We start from the raw sequence: 18146 nt of genomic DNA on the forward strand, positions 1-18146 counted from the left end.
TTCCAGGAAAGCAGGGTAAGGATCTCAGGCTCCTATTTTAAGAGAAGTGCTTCAGTTGGAACCAGAGAAGCTATTGGAAAGGGTTTGGGATATGTTCTTGCCTTTTCTATTCCCAAGCTCCTTTTCTTCTCTGTGGTGGCATCCCCATACTGATGCCAGTTCAGGTGGAAGTAAATCTCCACTGCTTTGGTTCCAATCAGCTCAGCCATCCATGTTGCAACATTTCCCCTGGCAGGTGGGGTGACTCACTCACCCTGGTTTGCCCAGGACTGTCCGAGTTTTAAAACTGAAAGTCCTGTGTCTTAAGCACCCTCTCAATCCCAGGCAAATGAGGACAGGATGGTTGGTCATGCTAGCAGCAGGCCACCAGCTAAACCCCTCTCCCCTAGCTGGGCCCAGTCAAAGCCTGAACCAGCAGGCTCACCCAAAGTCCCCTCCTGCTTACAGAGTCTGACCTATTTAAAGCATATGTATTTGTGAAGTGCATTTAAAGCTGCGGACTGAAGGTGCTCCTGGCTGTTGACTATGTCTGTCAGGTTTTGTTTTTGTCCCCAGAATGGCTTCAAAAGGCTCTTCTGACCCATCAATTTGTTTTCATTGCATTTCCTTCAGAACTGAGGGCTCAGAATAGGATTGCCTGGGCCATACCAAGATTTTCTGACTACTCACCTAGGCCTGGCTGCAGGGGGAGGGGAGGCCAAGATACCCACTCTCTCCCTTCTTCTGAGTTTCCTGACCCACCAGGGGGCCCAAAAGACAGAAACCAGGGTGCTGTCATCATTTAGTCTGTCTATCAGCCTAATATGATTTGGCTATGTCCCTATCCAAATCTCACCTTGAATTGTAATAATCTGCATGTGTCAAGGGCAGGGCCAGGTGGACATAATTGAATCATGGGAGTGGTTTCCCCCATACTGTTCTCATGGTAGTGAATAAGTCTCAAGAGATTTGATGGTTTTATAGATGGGAGTTCCCCTGCACAAGCTCTCTCTTGCCTGCCACCATGTAAGATGTCCCTTTGCTCTTCCTTAGTCTTCCACCATGATTGTGAGGCCTCCCCAGCCATGTGGAACTGTGAGTCCATTAAATCTCTTTCCTTTATAAATTACCCAGTCTCAAGTATGTCTTTATTAGCAGCATGAGAACAGACTAATACAAAGCCATCACCAAGCCTCAGAGAGGCAGCCTCCTAAGATTCTTTCTGAATCCAGCCACTAGCCTCCCCATCCGCTGCACTCCTCTACTTCAGTTCTTCCTTGCCTCTCTTTCTGGGTTACTGCAACAGGGCCTTTTTGGTCTTCATTCCCTCCACCGTCCCCATCCCCCACCCTCCAGTACATCTCCACTGGGAAAAAGACCAAACACATAAACTAGGTCACATCAAAAGCCTCCTGAAAACTGCTCAGGATGAAGTCCAAGGTCTTTATCAAGGCACACAAGACCCATTATGATGTGGGCTCTGCCCACCTTTTCTGCTCATCACTCAGAACTGGCCCTTTTGCTGCCTCAGTTTCTTCATCCCACAAATGAAAATAGCTGTTTCTGAAAGTGACCGTGTAGTTGAAGTGAAAGCACATATATTAAAGCCCTGCAGTGCTTCAACTCCATCTTAGGTTTGGAGAACATGGAGTCCTTTGCCCCCAGCCACAGAAGTGGTCAAAAGGAATGAAGGGGAAGGGTGGAGCACTTGGCATAGCCCTCTGCAGAAAGCAACGAATCTGAAGGCAGCAAATAAGTATCCATATGGATGGGGGAATGAAGAGCTTCCTGTCCAAGTATCCACAGTGGAGTTAACAGCGGGTTTGGCTGACTAGAGGAAAGCAGGCCTCAGCCCCTGGTGATGAAGGTGACAAAGACCAGAGAGGGCCAGAGCTCTGGGACCCACTACATGCTGGTATTTACTGAGCCGCTCATGGGTAGATGGCAGAGAGCTAAGTGGTAGGAAAATGGAAGTATTAAAAGCCCAAGAAATTTACATTTCAACACCAATTAATGAATGGGGACAGAGCCTCTATAATAATGCAAAAGAGGACTTAACTTCATGCCTTTGGAGACTTACTTTTGGAAACAGACAAACTGAGGGAAACTTGTGTGTTAGCACTTTTTTGTTCAATCTATTATCAGCATCTAAGTGCTGCCAGGAGCCAAGGAGGGCTGGACTGTCATAGACTGTGATTAAAATGAGCTTTAGGAAGTGCTGCCTGGCTCAAGAGAATGAATGTTGGTTTGAGACCAAGCCACAAAAAAAGACACATGATTTCTGCTCTCAAATAAAACAAAAAATGAAAAAAAAAAAGGGTAGGGGAGGGAGAGACAGAGAGAAAAGAAAAAAGCTTAGTCTCTGTGGGGGAAAACAGAAGATTTGTGCATACTCAGAAAAAAAGATTCCATACCACTCTTTCATTTTACAAATATTCATAAGAAAAACAGCTCAACAGCTGCTTTGGTGAGTAACCTCAACTACTTCTTTCCACCTGTATTTAAAAAAAAAAAAAAACAAGAACATTCTTAGCACTGCTGAAATGGAGATCAAGTGTTAAGGTGGCTGACATCACAATCTCCTTCCAGGGACCTTTCCAGACCTTCCCTGGCCTCCTGGCCACTCACACCCCCTCACCTCTACCCCTGCCCCAGGGAGGCTGGCTTTTGCCCTCCAAAATGGACAAAGACTTTACTTAGGGTAAAGAAATAAGTGTGGGGGCATGGAGGGGTGGGGGAAAACCCAGCTTCATTATCTGTCTGTCTCACTCTTTCCTAGTCAACTTTTCTGCCCTGTTTAATTACAGAGAACAGCAAATTGGACAGCAAATGGGCCTCTCTGCCTGGGCTTGCCCTAGATTGCTAGGGTGGTCAGGCAGTTCCTAGAGCCCATGCTTCTTCCTTCACCCGCAACTGGCTCTCCACCCTCTTCCTCCCAAAAGATCCCAAATTAAAATGAATGCATTCAAGAACAATTGCTAAGGAAGTGACCAAATCTAACAGTCGCCCAAATAAAGCTGGGATGACGAGGAGAGGGTAAGCTCTTCAGGACAGCAGTGGGAAGGAAGCTTCTCCCTGCTGACTTGAGCCAGCGACCACTGCTCCCTGAGGTACGGAGGCAATTCTAATGCACACTTGCCCTTGAGAACTGCTGGCTACAGGCCTCTGAGAAAAAGCAGAGCTGTGTTTTGTCTAGAGGGAGGAAGAGAGATGTAAAGTCTGCAGAGAGAAGACAGACGGAATGGTGCGGTGGAACAAGCATATTCTAGAGCTGCTACCAAAGTGTACATTCAGTAAAATCCACTTCCTCAGCCACATTTCTAGTGCTCCTACACTTACTTGTAGCTAGTGGCTACCATACTGGACTGTGCATAACACTTCCATCATTGCAGAAAGTTCTACTGAACCACGCTGTACAGAATCCCAGTTCCACCTCCTGTAAGTGGTGTGATCTTGTGTAAGTTACTAAACGTATCCAAGCCTCTGATTCCTTCTCTGTGAAATAGAGTTCATAATACGTATACCTACCTCATATGGTTGTTATGGAGCTGGAAATAAAATAATATATGTAAATCACTTGGTACCACTGTCCAGCCTATAGCAGGAGCTTGATAAATGATAGGTAATATAATTGCTTTTATGATTTCATGAGCAGTCATTGGAGGATGTTTCCTAACAGAATGGACATTCTGCATTGGCTAGGATGGACCCGTTCCACTATGTTTGAGTTGTACATTCCAAAGCTTGGGTAAGTGGCTCAGTTCTCAACAGGATAAGTAGTAGTGTAATTCTGAAGCAATACCCACTTGCTGGCAGGCCAGAAAGGTGGTATCCTAACCCAGAGTGGTAAGAGACTTGTAGTAAGGCTGCAATTCTTGAAACCAGAAAGCCTCATTTTGTGAAAGGCTTCCTTTTCTTTTCTTTTTTTCTTTTCTTCTCTCTCTTTCTCTCTCACATTAAACTCAAGCCTTCCATTTTCTTCATCTAGAAAGATGCTCATGATACCCCATAACCTTTTTGGCAATCTCCCCTCATATAAGAAAACAAACAAAACCCAGCACAGAGAAGTTGTAAAACCTGTAGACGCCCTCCCATGATGCCTTACTGAATGCCAGTTGAAGCTCTAGGACAGGAGAAATGGGCTGGGAAAGTAGAAAGGGCTTCATATGTGGACTTTTATTCAACCTTATTAGGGAATAGGGGGTCACTGAATGTTCTTGAGCTAGGGTGACAAGACTAGAGAGGTGATTTAGCAGGAGGAAGCTGATGCAGGCCTGTGGAACGGCAGCTGGGGGGAGCAATGCAACAAATCATGCAGAGCAGTGAGGAGAACAGGGTCACACCGGGGAGCCTTTTGAGGCCTGTGCTCATGACATCAGTGGGCATGGCTGAGGAGAGGGTGAAGGGGGTCAAGCCCACGAGAACCGGCAATGGCATTGACATTGGGAGTCAGGGATAAAGGGCCCAGGCTCTCAGCATTGAGGCTGCACGCTTGTGCGTTCATGTTCAAGAGGCCGGTTTTGCCCCCTCAAACTCCTCCAAAGAAGCAATTCCATTCTTCACGTGGGCTTAGGACAAAGCCAGCTCTCTATGAGTGAGGGGTCAGAAGAGCTGAGTAAAGAAGGGACTCAGGGAAGCAGCCCCAGGATCCTTCCTCAGGTTGCTGTTTCTGGCTTAGGAATCATAACAAAGCCTCCCCTTCCAGGTCTACTTGGGCCTCCTGGGTGAACCTCAGACTTTTGAATGTTATGGATGAGTAGCATTTTTAAAATGAAGGATCCAATATGAGTTAGAAAACTTCTGACTTTGTCAAATCAAGATGTCAAAATACAAATGTCATCCACTATCTCTTGATAAGTCGTAAGAGAAAGTTTCACACCAAGGACAGTGGGAAAGATCATTTTGGAATACAGGGCAGTTTTGTACAGTGGAAAAGGTTTAGCTTTAAACAAAATAAATTTACTGCATTTTCACTTTTCTTCCACTTCACTGTGAGGGGGCAGAAATCCTGTCCGATATAGGCAGTGGTCTGCAAACCTGGTCTGTGGGGACCACTGGCTTATGTGACATTCTAAGATGTTTCCCCTTGCAGTTTTGGCTGTAAGCTTCAGCCCTGATGACCTCAAATCCAGCTGCTCAGCCTCTATGAGCACAAACAAAGCTTGGGGTTTCTGGTGTGGCTGTGTCCAACATGGAAGGGCAGGGCAGAATTGGCCTTTTCTAACCTTCTTAAAATGCCAGTGATAGACCAAAAAGGATCTTAGAACAAATGGCCCCATATTGATATTTTCACATTCAATAATTTTATATTTGGTCTAGAGGGCTAGTGATTCTTTTTTTCATAAAAGGAAATTGCATCCAGAGCTAATTGCTCAATCTGAAATGGATCTGGACATTGTTTAGATGTTGGAAAGGAAACAGTAACATTGTAGAGCTTTCACAAAGAGGGGAGCATTATTTTAGAACAAAATTTAAATGGAAATTAATAGGAAATGTAACTCCGTATGGTTTTCAAAGCTTTGATGTGCATAGTCGAAAGAGTATCCCTATTCTGTGCTCTCCTTGACATTTTTCTTGTTTATAAAATGCAATAGGAAATTCATCAGCACAGGCTCAATCCATTCCCATCCATTGATTGCTAGCCAATCAATGGCCATTGTAATCAGAAAAAAAGTAACACTGGTTTCTATGACCCTTTCCAAGCACAGCACTGTTTAGCTAAGCTTAATAAAGAGAAAAACAGCAAGGACCATCTGGAAAACACTCTTCCGGAGTCTCGAAAGATAGTGGCAGCCTCTGCCCAACCTGCTATAAATAAATGTCTCAGAAACAAAACAAAACAAAACAAAACAAAAAAAACACCCGATTTTCAAATCTGCTTCTACTTAATACAGCTGCAATAGGGTTTATTTAGCTTTTCCCTATAGAAGGAAGACTGTTTGCATTTTTATGACAAGTTCCTAAATGTTTTTCACAGCCATTTCCATTGCCATTATTTTGAGGAACAACATACCACTCAGACCTGTCTGTTTGCTTCTGCACACACAGCGGTGGCCCCAGTGGCCTCTGCGCCATGAAACTGGCCTCCAACGCCCAGATTTATGATCCTGTTTCCTCTCCCAGTGTTGCAACCATCACCCGAATCCTGGCCTGCAACGGACTGGCAACTTAGAATGACCAAGTGTCACGTGCTACAAATCAATTATTTATCCGCCTGAGCCCAGCACACTGTGGATCCCTACCAGCTCGTTGCCTCTCTCTTCATGGCGACAAGGAAGACTTCAACTACTCTTCAAGAGATGCTGGAACTCACCAATGAAGAAGTGGTGCTGGCTTGCCAAATCCCTCAATGCTCACCTTTCCATTTTTCCTCACTGGCTAGTATGCAAGGGAATCCTACACATGACACTCTTTGGAAAAGGTCAGCCTACCTTGGATGGCTGCAAAATGAAGTGGCCTATGTTGACTTCTGTACTGAACAACTGCCCCTATCCTTCACCAGCATCCCCTGCTCCCATATCACTCCCAGAGGCTGGCAGGGGAGGGCTAACTGGGGAACACTTTCCCTGTATAATGAGTGATCCACTTCTCTGCCCTCTCCCTGCCCCCCAAACACCCATTCCATTTCCATGTCTGGGCAGGGCATGGTTTGCCCCCATGACACCTTCCTTGTGTAAGGCATGACCCTCCTTTCTAGCCTTTCAAGGAACTACCAGAAAGAATATGGCTGAGGGCTTGTCCTGGTGGCAACATTTCATCTGCTGTTGCTGCCTGTAGGCATTACCAGGTGCTAGCTGTCTGAAGGAGAATTGCTTCAAGGAAACAAATGTGTGTAAAAGCAAACAAAATTGCCAGGGGTGATGGGGGCTACCTGAATTTCAACTTCCAATCATTACGAAAAATGATCCATCTACCGAGAAAGTACTGTTGACTTTCTCTCTCAATAGTACTGGAAAACACGGAATTTAGTGGTGGGTAAAGGGCTGCTACAATCTGAAATGAGTCCATTACAATATTACGAGCAGAGCTCTCACAAGTACACTAAATGGCTAAATCAATTGGCTCGGGCTTAAGATGCTACCGGAGAAATGACAGTGGGGAGGGGCTGGGGGTGGGGGAAAGATGCCTGCTGACTTTGAAGTCATGCCTGGAATCAGGTGCATATGAAAAAGAAATTAGGGAGGAATAAACCTGTTCTCTTTATGAAAAACCAGAGAAGCCACTAGTTCTTACAATGTGCCCCCCAATCACCTATGACTTATAAAATTGCCTGCCTTGAAAAAGTCTCCATGCTTATACAATCTTATAGACCGTTCCACCAACCTTAGAATTAAATCACGCACATGACCCACTTCCAACTGTTAATTAATCACGCCCATGAATTGTATTTATAAAAGTCAGAGGGGGAAAACTGTGTCTTTTATTACGTCAAATGGAATTTTCCAAAAAAACACAAAGTACTTATTAAATTTTGGTCTAGACAAGTGGTCTTCAACAGGGCTAATTTTGTCCCAGAGGGGACATTTGGCAAGGTCTAGGGTAGGAGGATGTGGTGCTAATGGTATCTAGTGGGTGGAGGCCAGGGATGCTGCTAAACATCTTAAGGTGCATGGGACAGTCCCCTGCAACAAACAATTCTCTGGTCTAAAATGTCAACAGGGCCAAGGTGAAGAAACCATGCTCCAGATAAAGCCAAATATGCTTGGCCTTTAACATTCATTTTTTTTTAAAAAAAGGGAAAGGATCCCATTTTTTTCAAAATCTAAGGAAGGTTTACATATATGTTGACTAACATATTTACTCCTTTTCCATATAAATGAAATAGGTTCTCCATCTGAATCTAGGAACATTAAAGAAATATTGTGATGATGGTGGGGGTAGGTATGGGATATTTTAAATGCATATTTCATCAGTCTAAATGGGTGGAAATTAATATCTCATAAAATAAAATGATTATCTAGTTATGTTCCATACAAAACCAAAATCAATACACTGTATCTTACCTAACCTGCAATTAGAGTTTTAAAAAAACTAAAACAAGGAAATGCTATTCTTTCCCATTTTTTGCTAGCTGGGCACACACTTCTGAGCATGAGGCATTAAAAAACAAACAGGCAGACAAAAACCTTATTTTTTAAAAAAACCATATTTTTCCAGAGCACAAAAAGCTTCCTGAATCTTTCCTTGTATTTACTGTAGATTCAATCATTCTTTAGTGAGCAAAACATGCAGCCCATTCTCTTGGTTATGCTTGCCTGGCTTTCCAAATGCCCTCAAAACTAGGATGATGAATCACATACTTTGGCCCCATTGTGCCAATTAATAGTAAGCAAAAGAATTCCACACGGCCAAGATAGGACTTTCTGCCTGGTTGTGCATATGGGGGTGGGGAGGGATTCTTCAGCCAATTGCTTTCAGAGAATCTTAAGAACAGGTGTTTCAGTTCCCTAAAATTCCTTTCATCCTAGAACATTCTATGTGGTTCTGCAGTGCCCCCACTTTAGGGATGGGCTTTGATCAGGAAAAACCTATGTTCCTACAGTCAGCCTGGAGCTTCCAGGCTTAAAGCACGAAGGAAAGAATGGCTGACAGCTACACCATTTCAACCCTTCCAGGCCTCCGTTTCTTTCTCTGAATTATAAGGGAAAAGTGGCCATACACACAAAGGCAAAAATAACAACAACAATAAAAACGCCCAAACACACCCAGTCTTGGCTGCCAGCATGGCCCGATTCTGCTGCTGAAAAAGAACAGTTGCTACAGTGCAGCTGGAGGAGCTTTTCCAGGGAACTGGTAATACCCTGGCTGTTAATGAATTATTTTTCGCCAGAATGTCGGATTCTTCCTGTGCTCCAGTAAACAGTCTGCTTCTGCCATGTGAAACAAAACCAACTCCTTCTGAGGAGCCCAAGGGGGTCAGCCAAGGGTCCCCTGTGAGGGCAGCCCCCTCAGGAGCCAGAGCCACAGGCGCCTGACCTGTAAATCACTGCAGTCCCAAGTTCATTATCCCATCTCTTTCCGTCTATTTATGCCATGACCAGTGCCTAGGGAAGGACCCAGAAATGATGTGATGTGATGATACCATAGTGCCAGCCAAAATCCTTCTTCTACCTCCCTGAACTCTCCTTTGGCCAGGTTTCTTCATCTGCTGTGCTATGGTTGTGTGAAATTGACCTTCCTTGCATTTATTCTGTCTCCCTCGCAGAAATTTTATTTATGTCCTTGCTCTTGTTCTCATCAAGCTGTCAGGAAATGACAGTGTGCATTCTCTTTTTTATTTTCTCTCCTTTAAGGCTGGCCCTGGCCCCAAATAACCCACTGTCAGCATGAGAGTGTCTACTGGCGACATTACTCTCCAAGCACAAATCCCTGGGATGGATAGTACTTTAAGCTGCTACTAGAGCAGGTGTCAAGGAATTCTCCGATGGACAAGGACACCGGCCTGGGGTGGGTGGGGTCGAGGAAAGGAAAGAGCCATTTCATTCAAGCCAGTCCTGCCTGTGCCCATTCTATTGGGTTTCTGGGTCCCACATTCCTCATAGAGCATGAGACTGAGCCAACATGCTCATGGCTAGTTTCCACGGGGAACCTCCATCATGGCACCTGAGCTACTGAAAATCAAAATCGCTTGATGCCAGGCTGCTGTGGCTACTGACTCAGCCCCCTGCCTCCCACCTGCCATCGAGATGGAGAGCGTTTATGTCCCCAGAACATCTGGAGGCTGAAGTCAAGAGGTTGGTTAGTTTGCTCCAGAGCAGCTCTGTCTAATAGAAATGTTTACGTAATTTAAATTTTTTTTGTAGTCACATTTAAAAAAATAAAAGAAGCCACTAATTTTAATACTCTATCATATTTAACTAATATATTCAAAATATTATCATTTCACCATGTAATCAATGCAAAGCTTATTAATGAGCTATTTTGGATTCTTTTTTTGTATTAAGTCGCAGAAATCCCATGCATCTGTTATATTTAATGCACATCCTAATTTGGACCAACCACTTTTCAAGCACTCTATGGCTGCATGTGGCTAGTGGCTAGTGTGTGGGACAGTGCAGACATGTGACATTTCCATCACCATAGAAAGTTTTATTAGACAGTGCTGTGCTGAAAGACCAAAAAGTTGTGGGAAGAGGAGTGACAGGTGTGAGCAGAGTGTGCTCCAAAGTTCTCTAGAATTACTGAGTTGTTGGAGCTAATTACAGCAGAAATTGGAATTACAAGGATTGGGATGTTCAAGGAGCCCAGCCCTATGTCTAAGTAGAGATTAAAATGGGCTTTTATGAAAGGCCCTGGGACCATGCATAGTCTGAATGTGTCTGTCCCCTCCAAATTCCTGTGTTGAAATCCTAATCCCCAACATGATGGTATTAAGAGGTGGGGCATTTGGTTGGTGATTAGGTCGTGAGAGTGGAGCCTTCATGAATGGGATGAGTGCCTTTGTAAAAGAAGCCCCAGAGAGGTCACTTGCCCCTTCTACCATGTGAGGGCACAGCAAGAAGATGCCATCTCTGAACCAGGAAAAAAGCCCTCACCAGACACTGAATCTGCCGGCATCTTGATCTTTGACTTCCCATCCTCCAGAACAGTGAGAAATATGTTTCTATCATTTATAAGTCACCCAGCCTATGGGATTTTGTTATAGCAGCCCAGACGGACGAAGGCAGACCATGCCCATGTTTTGGGGTGCTGCCCCACAGCAGTGGGAAGGCCAGCAAGTATGATCATGGCTCAAGACATCTGCTGGCTAAGCTGCCTCCATCTTAGCTGTTCTGGTCTGTTCAGGGCGGGGGCTGGGAGAGAACACCAAAATCACATACTTCTTCCAATAACAATTCTGGGTTTGAATCTAATTTGGTGAAGCAGATACAGAAACGTGATCAAATTATGTGTGCCTGTGTCTGTGTGTGCATGTGTGTTCGTGCGTGTGTTCTTGGCAGGAGAGAGGAGGGTCATGTGTGAACTCCAGAAGTACTAACCTGGCCGCCAAAATCAGCTTCTCACCAGCTGCCATCAGAGGACAGTGAAGTGGCAGACTCAAGAGGCTCATCAACATTGTGAGCCATGAAGGAAAGGCCTTGAGTCTGGAAAGAATGAGATGATGGGCACCCGGGCAGACGATCAGGTGGGAGGGAGAAGTGGTAATCAGAGGCATTCTCCAAAGACAAGAGCTGCCAACTCTACAGCAAGGATGTCACCCTGATCCCCAAATCAAGCTTAATTCAGAATCCCACGCAGGCTTTTGTGTGTGGGAAGAGTGCAATTAGCCATCTTTCCCCCTCATTCTCTGAGGTCTCCCTCATATTCTGTTCAGGGAGGCAGCATTGAGGAGCTCCTCATACATAGATTCAAAGCCCAGCTCCCTCGGTGGCTCCAGAATTTCTAGGAGTTTGAAGACTACCACCTGGTTGGAAGGGGGCTACGGGGCTTGCTTTAACGATACATTTGCATAGCAAGTTCCCTCCTCATTTTCCTATAGAGTGTTTGTTTATTTGAGACAGTTTCTAGTTAAAAATACCTCACCCACCCTTTGGTCCCTCGTGGACTTTGAGTTAGTTGCTTAACCTTTCTGAGCCTTAGTTTCCCCACCTACAAGATGGGAATAATCTTGCCCATCTCCCATGGATTTTGTAAAGATTAAACTGGGGCTTGTCAGCATGGAGCTACCAAGGGCTAAAACTGGAATACGACACCAGGAACTTCAGGCCCCCAACCAAACGTACAAATCTCTGGATCTCTCCTTGCTGGGTCTCCCTTAACAATGATTTACAGCCCCCTCCCCACTGCCATTCACTCCATCAGTGCCATCATTTAGTCACTCAACTCTCATTTATTAAGCAACAGTTGGGTGGTGGGGACTCCAAGATGAAAGGGCACAGTCTGTCCATCTGACATAGGGTATTTCGGATCTATCTACTTGGCACATAAGTATGCACTGTGGGTGACTGGGTTGCCCACTGGTGGGCTTCCACCTTCCCCCCAATCCCCACCAACTGTGTACCAGATTTTGCCAAGGTGGAGGGGCTGAAAGATCCAGCAGGAAGAGATCCAGAGATTTGTATGTTTGGTTAGGGGCCTGGAGTTCCTGGTGTCATACTCCAGTTTTAGTCCTTCGTGGTTCCATGCTGACGTGTCCCACTTTAATCTTTACAACGTCTGTGTGAGATGGGAAAGATTATTCCCATCTTGTAGGTAAGGAAACTGAGGTTCAGACAGGTTAAGAGAAATAAATAAGAGACCTGGAGCAGGGGAATAGGGACATGTTGCCCCTTTAAATCATAACCACCAAAGTCTGAAATCAGATGCACAACTAGAAATTTATCTGAGCCTCAGATTCCTTATCTGTAAAATAATTCTTCCATCACAGGGTGGCTGAGAAGGTTTACCACATGTGAAGTGCCTGGCAGACAGGGGCCAACAATACATGTTAGTTCCCTTCCCAATTTATTTCCCTCCACTACCATCCTCTCCAAAATTCTAAGCTTAGGGGAGAAGCCAGAGAACAGACGTTTCCTATTTTCTTATCATAAATTTGGAGCACACTGTGCAGGGCTTTCTGCACATCCAGAGTATCTCCATTCTGGGTCAATGGATTTGGGAGGCCAGTCCTATCCTCAGCTTCTGGGTCATTACAGCTAGAGCACTCCCAGCAACAGCTCCTCACACACCTTCCAGTCTTTGATTTTTCTTTCTTGTAGTTCAGATGGTCCTGTTTCAGGGACTCTGTATTCTGGATACAAGATTTTGAAATGTGTCTCACAGTTCTTCCCCAACTGCCCACCAAACCGAGTTCTCACCCCAGCGATCGGCATCGCTTGGAAAACTGTCTTTTCATTTGTTCCTCAGATGAACAGGTTTTCCTGGGCAAAACATCACCACTGGAGGTCTTGGCTTTTTTTCATCATAAAGGAACCCCCTCGGGTGGCTGAATGGTCCCCTGGGCTGGTGCCAAAGTAGTCACTACCCCCAAGTTCCAGTCTGACTTGGTTCACAGTGCCTGGGCTGCCCTGGGGATGCCTCTAGTGGGCATCTGTCAGGACGAGAAGCGAGTGCCCATTTGAAGGAGACTGTGTGTATGTGGGGGTGTGGGGGCAGGTGGCTTCTCTGGGCTTGTAAGAGGCAGAGAAACTGGGATGCCACCATCTTACAATTCTCTGCCTTCCAGCCCACCCCTGGCTTCTCATGTTCCCGTTTGAGAAGAAAACTAGCCTCCATACTGTCCCCTTCCGTATTGTCCCCCTCCCACCTTGCCACCCCTCTACTGTAACAAAGGCATGTCCACACCACATTTTCAAAGTTATCACAAGTCTCTCGGTCCACCAACAACCAATTCTGATGACTCCAAAGGAGCAAGAGAGACATCCAGAAAACGGTGGGAAAGATTCCCTGGGAAAAGCACAGAAAACCTTGCCTGATGCATGCAAGGCTAAGAATTGTTTTCTCCCTGCTGGCTGCTTTTCTCTCTGTTCTAAAGAGAAGCTTCCAAGAATCAGTTAAATAAAGGGATCACACCAGAGGATGCGAGATAATGCTAAACCAACAAAAACAAAGACCCAAATGAAACAGACAGAGCCATGAGAATACACGGTTATCAAAACTTTGTTTGGCCATATCTATTTATCATCGCTGCACACCCGGGCTCTGCGGAATATCATTCTGTTGATGTCACTTATCCTCAGCAAAATATTTACACATCCTTAAAAACGCCAGATGAGGGGGGCTGGCCCGCGCACTGCCGCAAGCCGCCCCTCAAACCCCATCGCTGGGTTCTGAACAGCCCAAGACATAGGGGCACGACGGTGGGTGGCACCAGCGGGCACAGGTGAGAGCTACCAACAGTTCCGGGAACACGGTCACCCAGACGCTGCGCCGTGCCCTCCCCACCTCTCCCCTACCTGACTCTGCAAGCAGCAGCCACATACCCGATATGGTGTCGGCGCCTCCTTGTCCTCCTCTCCTGCCTTTTTCATTGATTAAGTTCTCAAACCATTGTTAAAGCTGGGTTGCTTTTTCCTTGGAAAACTGGGCTAAATTCATTAAGCTTCCCTCTGCCACAAAAGGAATATTCATAAAAGTTTGGCAGGCAGAAAGGGAGACTGAGTGAGTGCCATGGTGTGGGTAATAACCCGCTCCTCCAAAGCCACCTTCTTCTTCCGTGCCCCATCCCTCTCTCCATCCATCCGTCGTGCCCCAAACCTACTCCAGGGACTTCTGATAGGGAAACACAAAGCAGCAGCTGTTTGGCAACATTTCTACCCCTCGCCAGCAACTGTGGTGGGATGCCATTTCCCCACCCAGGCGGAGCTTATCCTGAACAATAGTCGGGCTTTAAATGGCAAACAAGCAAACACACAGAGCACAACCCCAACCCCGAAAAAGCCACAGCGGAGAGAAGCAATAACTCCCTCCGCAGCAAAAGGCGCCACTGAAACGCACGCAAAAATGCAGCGAGAACGTTGCTCGGTGCCTAACATGGCAGAAAGCCCGAGCTGGTGCGGCCACCCCGGGGCTGGGCATTGGGGGGCACCGGGGCTCCCGGGGCGCCGACGCACACTCACCCGGCTCCGGGGGGGATGCGGGGCTGGCCGCGCGTCACAAAGAGGAGCCCGGCGCAATCTGGCAAAACCCAACTTTCCACCAGGCTCGCCAGGGCCGCCAGATACGTCAACAGAATCCATCTTTCGAAGGGCCTGGAAGGCGCCGGGTTTTCCGGGCCGGGGCAGAACGGCAGATCCGGAGACTGCCCGGTGCGGTGCCTGGGCGCGGAGTCCGCCGTGCACCGCCCTCTGCGACCGGTGCCAGTGCGGGCGGCGGCCCGAAACCCACTTCGGGGCCCCCGCCCCGCCGGCCGGCGCCGCCTCCCCGGCAGTCCCCGGCCCCGCCGGCCAGTGCGCGGCGCCGGGAACGGGAGCGGGGCCCCGGCGCGCCACACGGGCGGCGGCCTCGGCCCGCGTCCCCGCCCCCGCCCGGCCCTCCCAGCCGGCCCCGGCCTCCGGGCGCCGTCCTGCCCCCGGGAGCAGGCCCCTCCCCGGGCGCCGGGCCCCGCCAGGCGCGCCCAGCCCGGCGCGCCCCCTGCGTCCGGGTGGCAGCTCCGCGCGGGGAGGGCGGGGGTGACCCCGGCCCGCACGGGGGCGCCGCGGCCACTACCTCGCAATCGCGGCCGCCGCCTCCAGGAAGCCGCGGGGTGGTCGAGTGTGCGGGAACTCTCCGGTCTGGCCTCGCCGCCGGCCGCCTGAAGGGGGTGCGCCGCGGTGGGAGCCGCCGTCGCCGCTGTCACCGAGTCGCTGTCGCCGCCGCCGCTGCTGGTTGTGCGTGAGCGTGTGTGCGCCTGTGTCCTGGCGAGTGTGTGTCTGCGTGCGGCGCCCGGCCTTTACTATATACACCAAGGGGTGGGAGGAGGCGGGGAAGGGGAGGGCTTGGGGGAGGCGGCGGAGGAGGGGGAGCAGGAGGGGGGCGAAAGGGTACCCGAGGAGGCGGCGGCGGAAGAGGGACAGGTGATCTCGCCCACGGGGAGGGCGTGGCCGTGGGCGGCGTGGGGTGCCAGGAGGAAGGGGTGTCCGGGGCGGGGAGGGGGACCTTGGGGGGAGGGCCGGGGGAGGGCCGGAGGAGCTGGGACCCTACTGCCTCCCGGCGGGCTGGGGACCATTCCAGACCCCAGGATGGAGAAGAGCGAGGAACAGAGCCCAGAAGGAAGTGGCTGGCTGATGGAAGCGGGGGAGGTGGGAAGGGCTCAGCGATCGCCCGAAAATGCCAATTGTGATACCGGTGGAAGATGCTTCTCACAAGGTGGGAGATTAGGAAAGATCAAATTAGTCCACCTACATAATGTAATTTCCATCCAAGAGGTGATTCATGTATCAATCTAACCTTTATTAAGCGCCTAGTGTTTGCCAGATACTGGGCAAAGAACTGGAGTTACAGGGACGGTGACTGTATGATTGCTGACCAGTAAATAAGTAGTAGGTGTCAGTTGTACTATTGATCATTTTAAAACTGAAAACAATAAATCCTTAGAATTCTTGAGACAGCCAAGGAAGCAACCAAATTGGTTTAATGATTCTCCAAAGATGTAAAGATTTTTTTCTATTAATCAAAACAGGATGAAGATATTTGAGAGAGAATAGCAGAGCAGAAATTATTTAATCAGAGCAGAGAACAAAATGAATCTAGTTGTTCTTGGTAGTCTCGAGCCCCCTGAAGTTCCAATACTGTGTGTATTAAACATGACTTTCCTCTTATCAAATCTGAGTTTTATAACACAGTTTATAATTAGTATGGGAGCCTGAATTTGTGTTTGAAAGGCTGTATTCTAACTATGTTGTGTTGCAAGCATAAGGTGGTAGTAACTGAGGCTGAATGATGTCTGTCTTGAGCACTTTTGCCTTTGTGGACTCCTTCCTCCGTAGACAGATATTACAAATTACATTTTACAATTGCATTTGTGTAAAGATGAATATAATAGCATTATATATTAAAACAGTTTCTTCAACCTAAAAATTCATTTTTTCTTCTGATTTTAAAAGAAATTAAAAGATTTATGTGGGTCCCTAAACATGAGCCACAGGCACTGTGTCTACTATGCCTAAGGGAGAAGTCAGCCCTGGTAGTACCATTCCTTGATACTGAATTTCCTCTTTTGAAAAAGAAGAGTTAAATTAAGAAGTACCCAGACCACACAGGGGTGGAAAGACACACAGTGCAAGTTTAAGAATTGATAATAATGAATATCAACAGAAAGTGTCAGTTTCTACTTGTTTCAATCAGGTTTTGGGGGGTTTAAAATCAGCCCCAACTAATTAATGATACCTGTGGAAATATTTATGAATGTGTCTTCAATCATTTCAGCAACCAAAGACTTCCTCTATAGATCTCATAACTGTTCTAAGTTCTTGGATAAGGTATGTGAGGTCTCGGTTGCCAAGACCTAGCCTGAATCCAACTAAAGACACAGCTGGGCAATTATAATTGGGCAAGTTCATGGATGAAAGATCCATAAAGGTTTTGTGTGTGTTGAGGGGGTATGTGTGTATAAGGTAGGGATTGATATCCTGGAAGGCAATTACTAGCCTATTTCTTTTGTTGGCCTCATCACAACCCTGGGTTAATGTTTGATCCTCACTGGCAGTTGTGATTCATATTTGCTGCCCTTTGAGGTGCTTATGTTTTCAGGAAAGATTATATTGATTCAGATTAATGCAGAAGAAATAGGCTTCATGGCCCCCATTCCCAAATAAACATACAGTGGCACCCTTCTGCCTTTTCATCCTGGCTGCCCTTGCAAAGGGAAGGAAGAAAGGTTCATAAAGGGTAGGTCTGGATTTGTGTGTGCGTGTGGGGTGGTGCTTTGGGACAGAAATAGGACATTAATGTGGAATAATTTTGTTCATACAGTTAAAGGGGTGCCTAAGAAAATGGAGGGAAGAAGGAACATGCCGAAACAGCAGGAAAGAACAACCTCAAAATCTTCCAGGATGGGTCAGGGTGATTTTTGAGATCTGTAATTGTAATATTTGGTGATTTTAAGTAAGTACCCAAGAAATTTCCCATCCCAGATCTTATTCTTTTTACCCATATCCTGCTTCTCTCATACAGCATCTCCTTATAATCGAGTTTCCACATACTTGCCAGATGAGCGATTTGTTTGTTTATCCAATAAACATCTATTAAGCACCTACTAGCTGCACAGTCACTGAGCTAAGGATGTGGGTTAGAGATATGGTGAATACATGGTTTCTGACCCCAGTATGCTCACAGATTATTAAGAACTGTTAATAATACAATTTGACATTGTGTGGTACATGGTGAGTTATAAAATAGGCTGGGTGAACACCCAAGGAGTGGGCCTATTCCTGCACTGGGAAGGAATAGGGAATGGCATGGGGCAGGGAAGTCAGAAAAGGTTGCCAGAGGTGGTGACAGTTGCTGAGTGCTGAGAGATAAATAGAAGTTTCCAAAGTAAACAAAAGGCATTATAAGTGAAGGGAACTGAAGCTGGGATGCAGAACACTATCTAGAGGCTGCAGATTTTTTGTAAGTCCAGAGTAGAGGCTGTGAGGAATAGTAGAGGAGGGGGAAAGGGAAGCTACGGGTCACTTGAAGTCCCTGGTCTGTCCTGTCAAGGAGCTTTTCCTTGCAGTCAGTGAGAACCATTGAAAGGCTTTAAGCAA

At 47.0% G+C, this 18146-nt stretch overlaps 1 protein-coding gene across 2 annotated transcripts in view; it reads right to left on the bottom strand.

The window, feature by feature from the left end:
- Positions 1–15363, bottom strand: part of RAI2 (retinoic acid induced 2) — a 61372-nt gene extending 46009 nt beyond the window's left edge. Inside the window, exon 1 of one of the 2 annotated variants that reach the window (XM_031006136.3) lies at positions 15127–15363. The gene's annotated coding sequence lies outside the window, so the exon portion shown is untranslated. Of the gene's footprint in view, positions 1–14537; positions 14662–15126 lie in introns of those variants that run through there. The other variant, XM_004063863.4, reaches the window with a different exon arrangement.
- Between the last annotated feature and the right edge of the window lie 2783 nt (positions 15364–18146).

Source organism: Gorilla gorilla, chromosome X (genome assembly GCF_029281585.2).
Source record: "Gorilla gorilla gorilla isolate KB3781 chromosome X, NHGRI_mGorGor1-v2.1_pri, whole genome shotgun sequence".
NCBI classification, from domain to species: domain Eukaryota; kingdom Metazoa; phylum Chordata; class Mammalia; order Primates; family Hominidae; genus Gorilla; species Gorilla gorilla.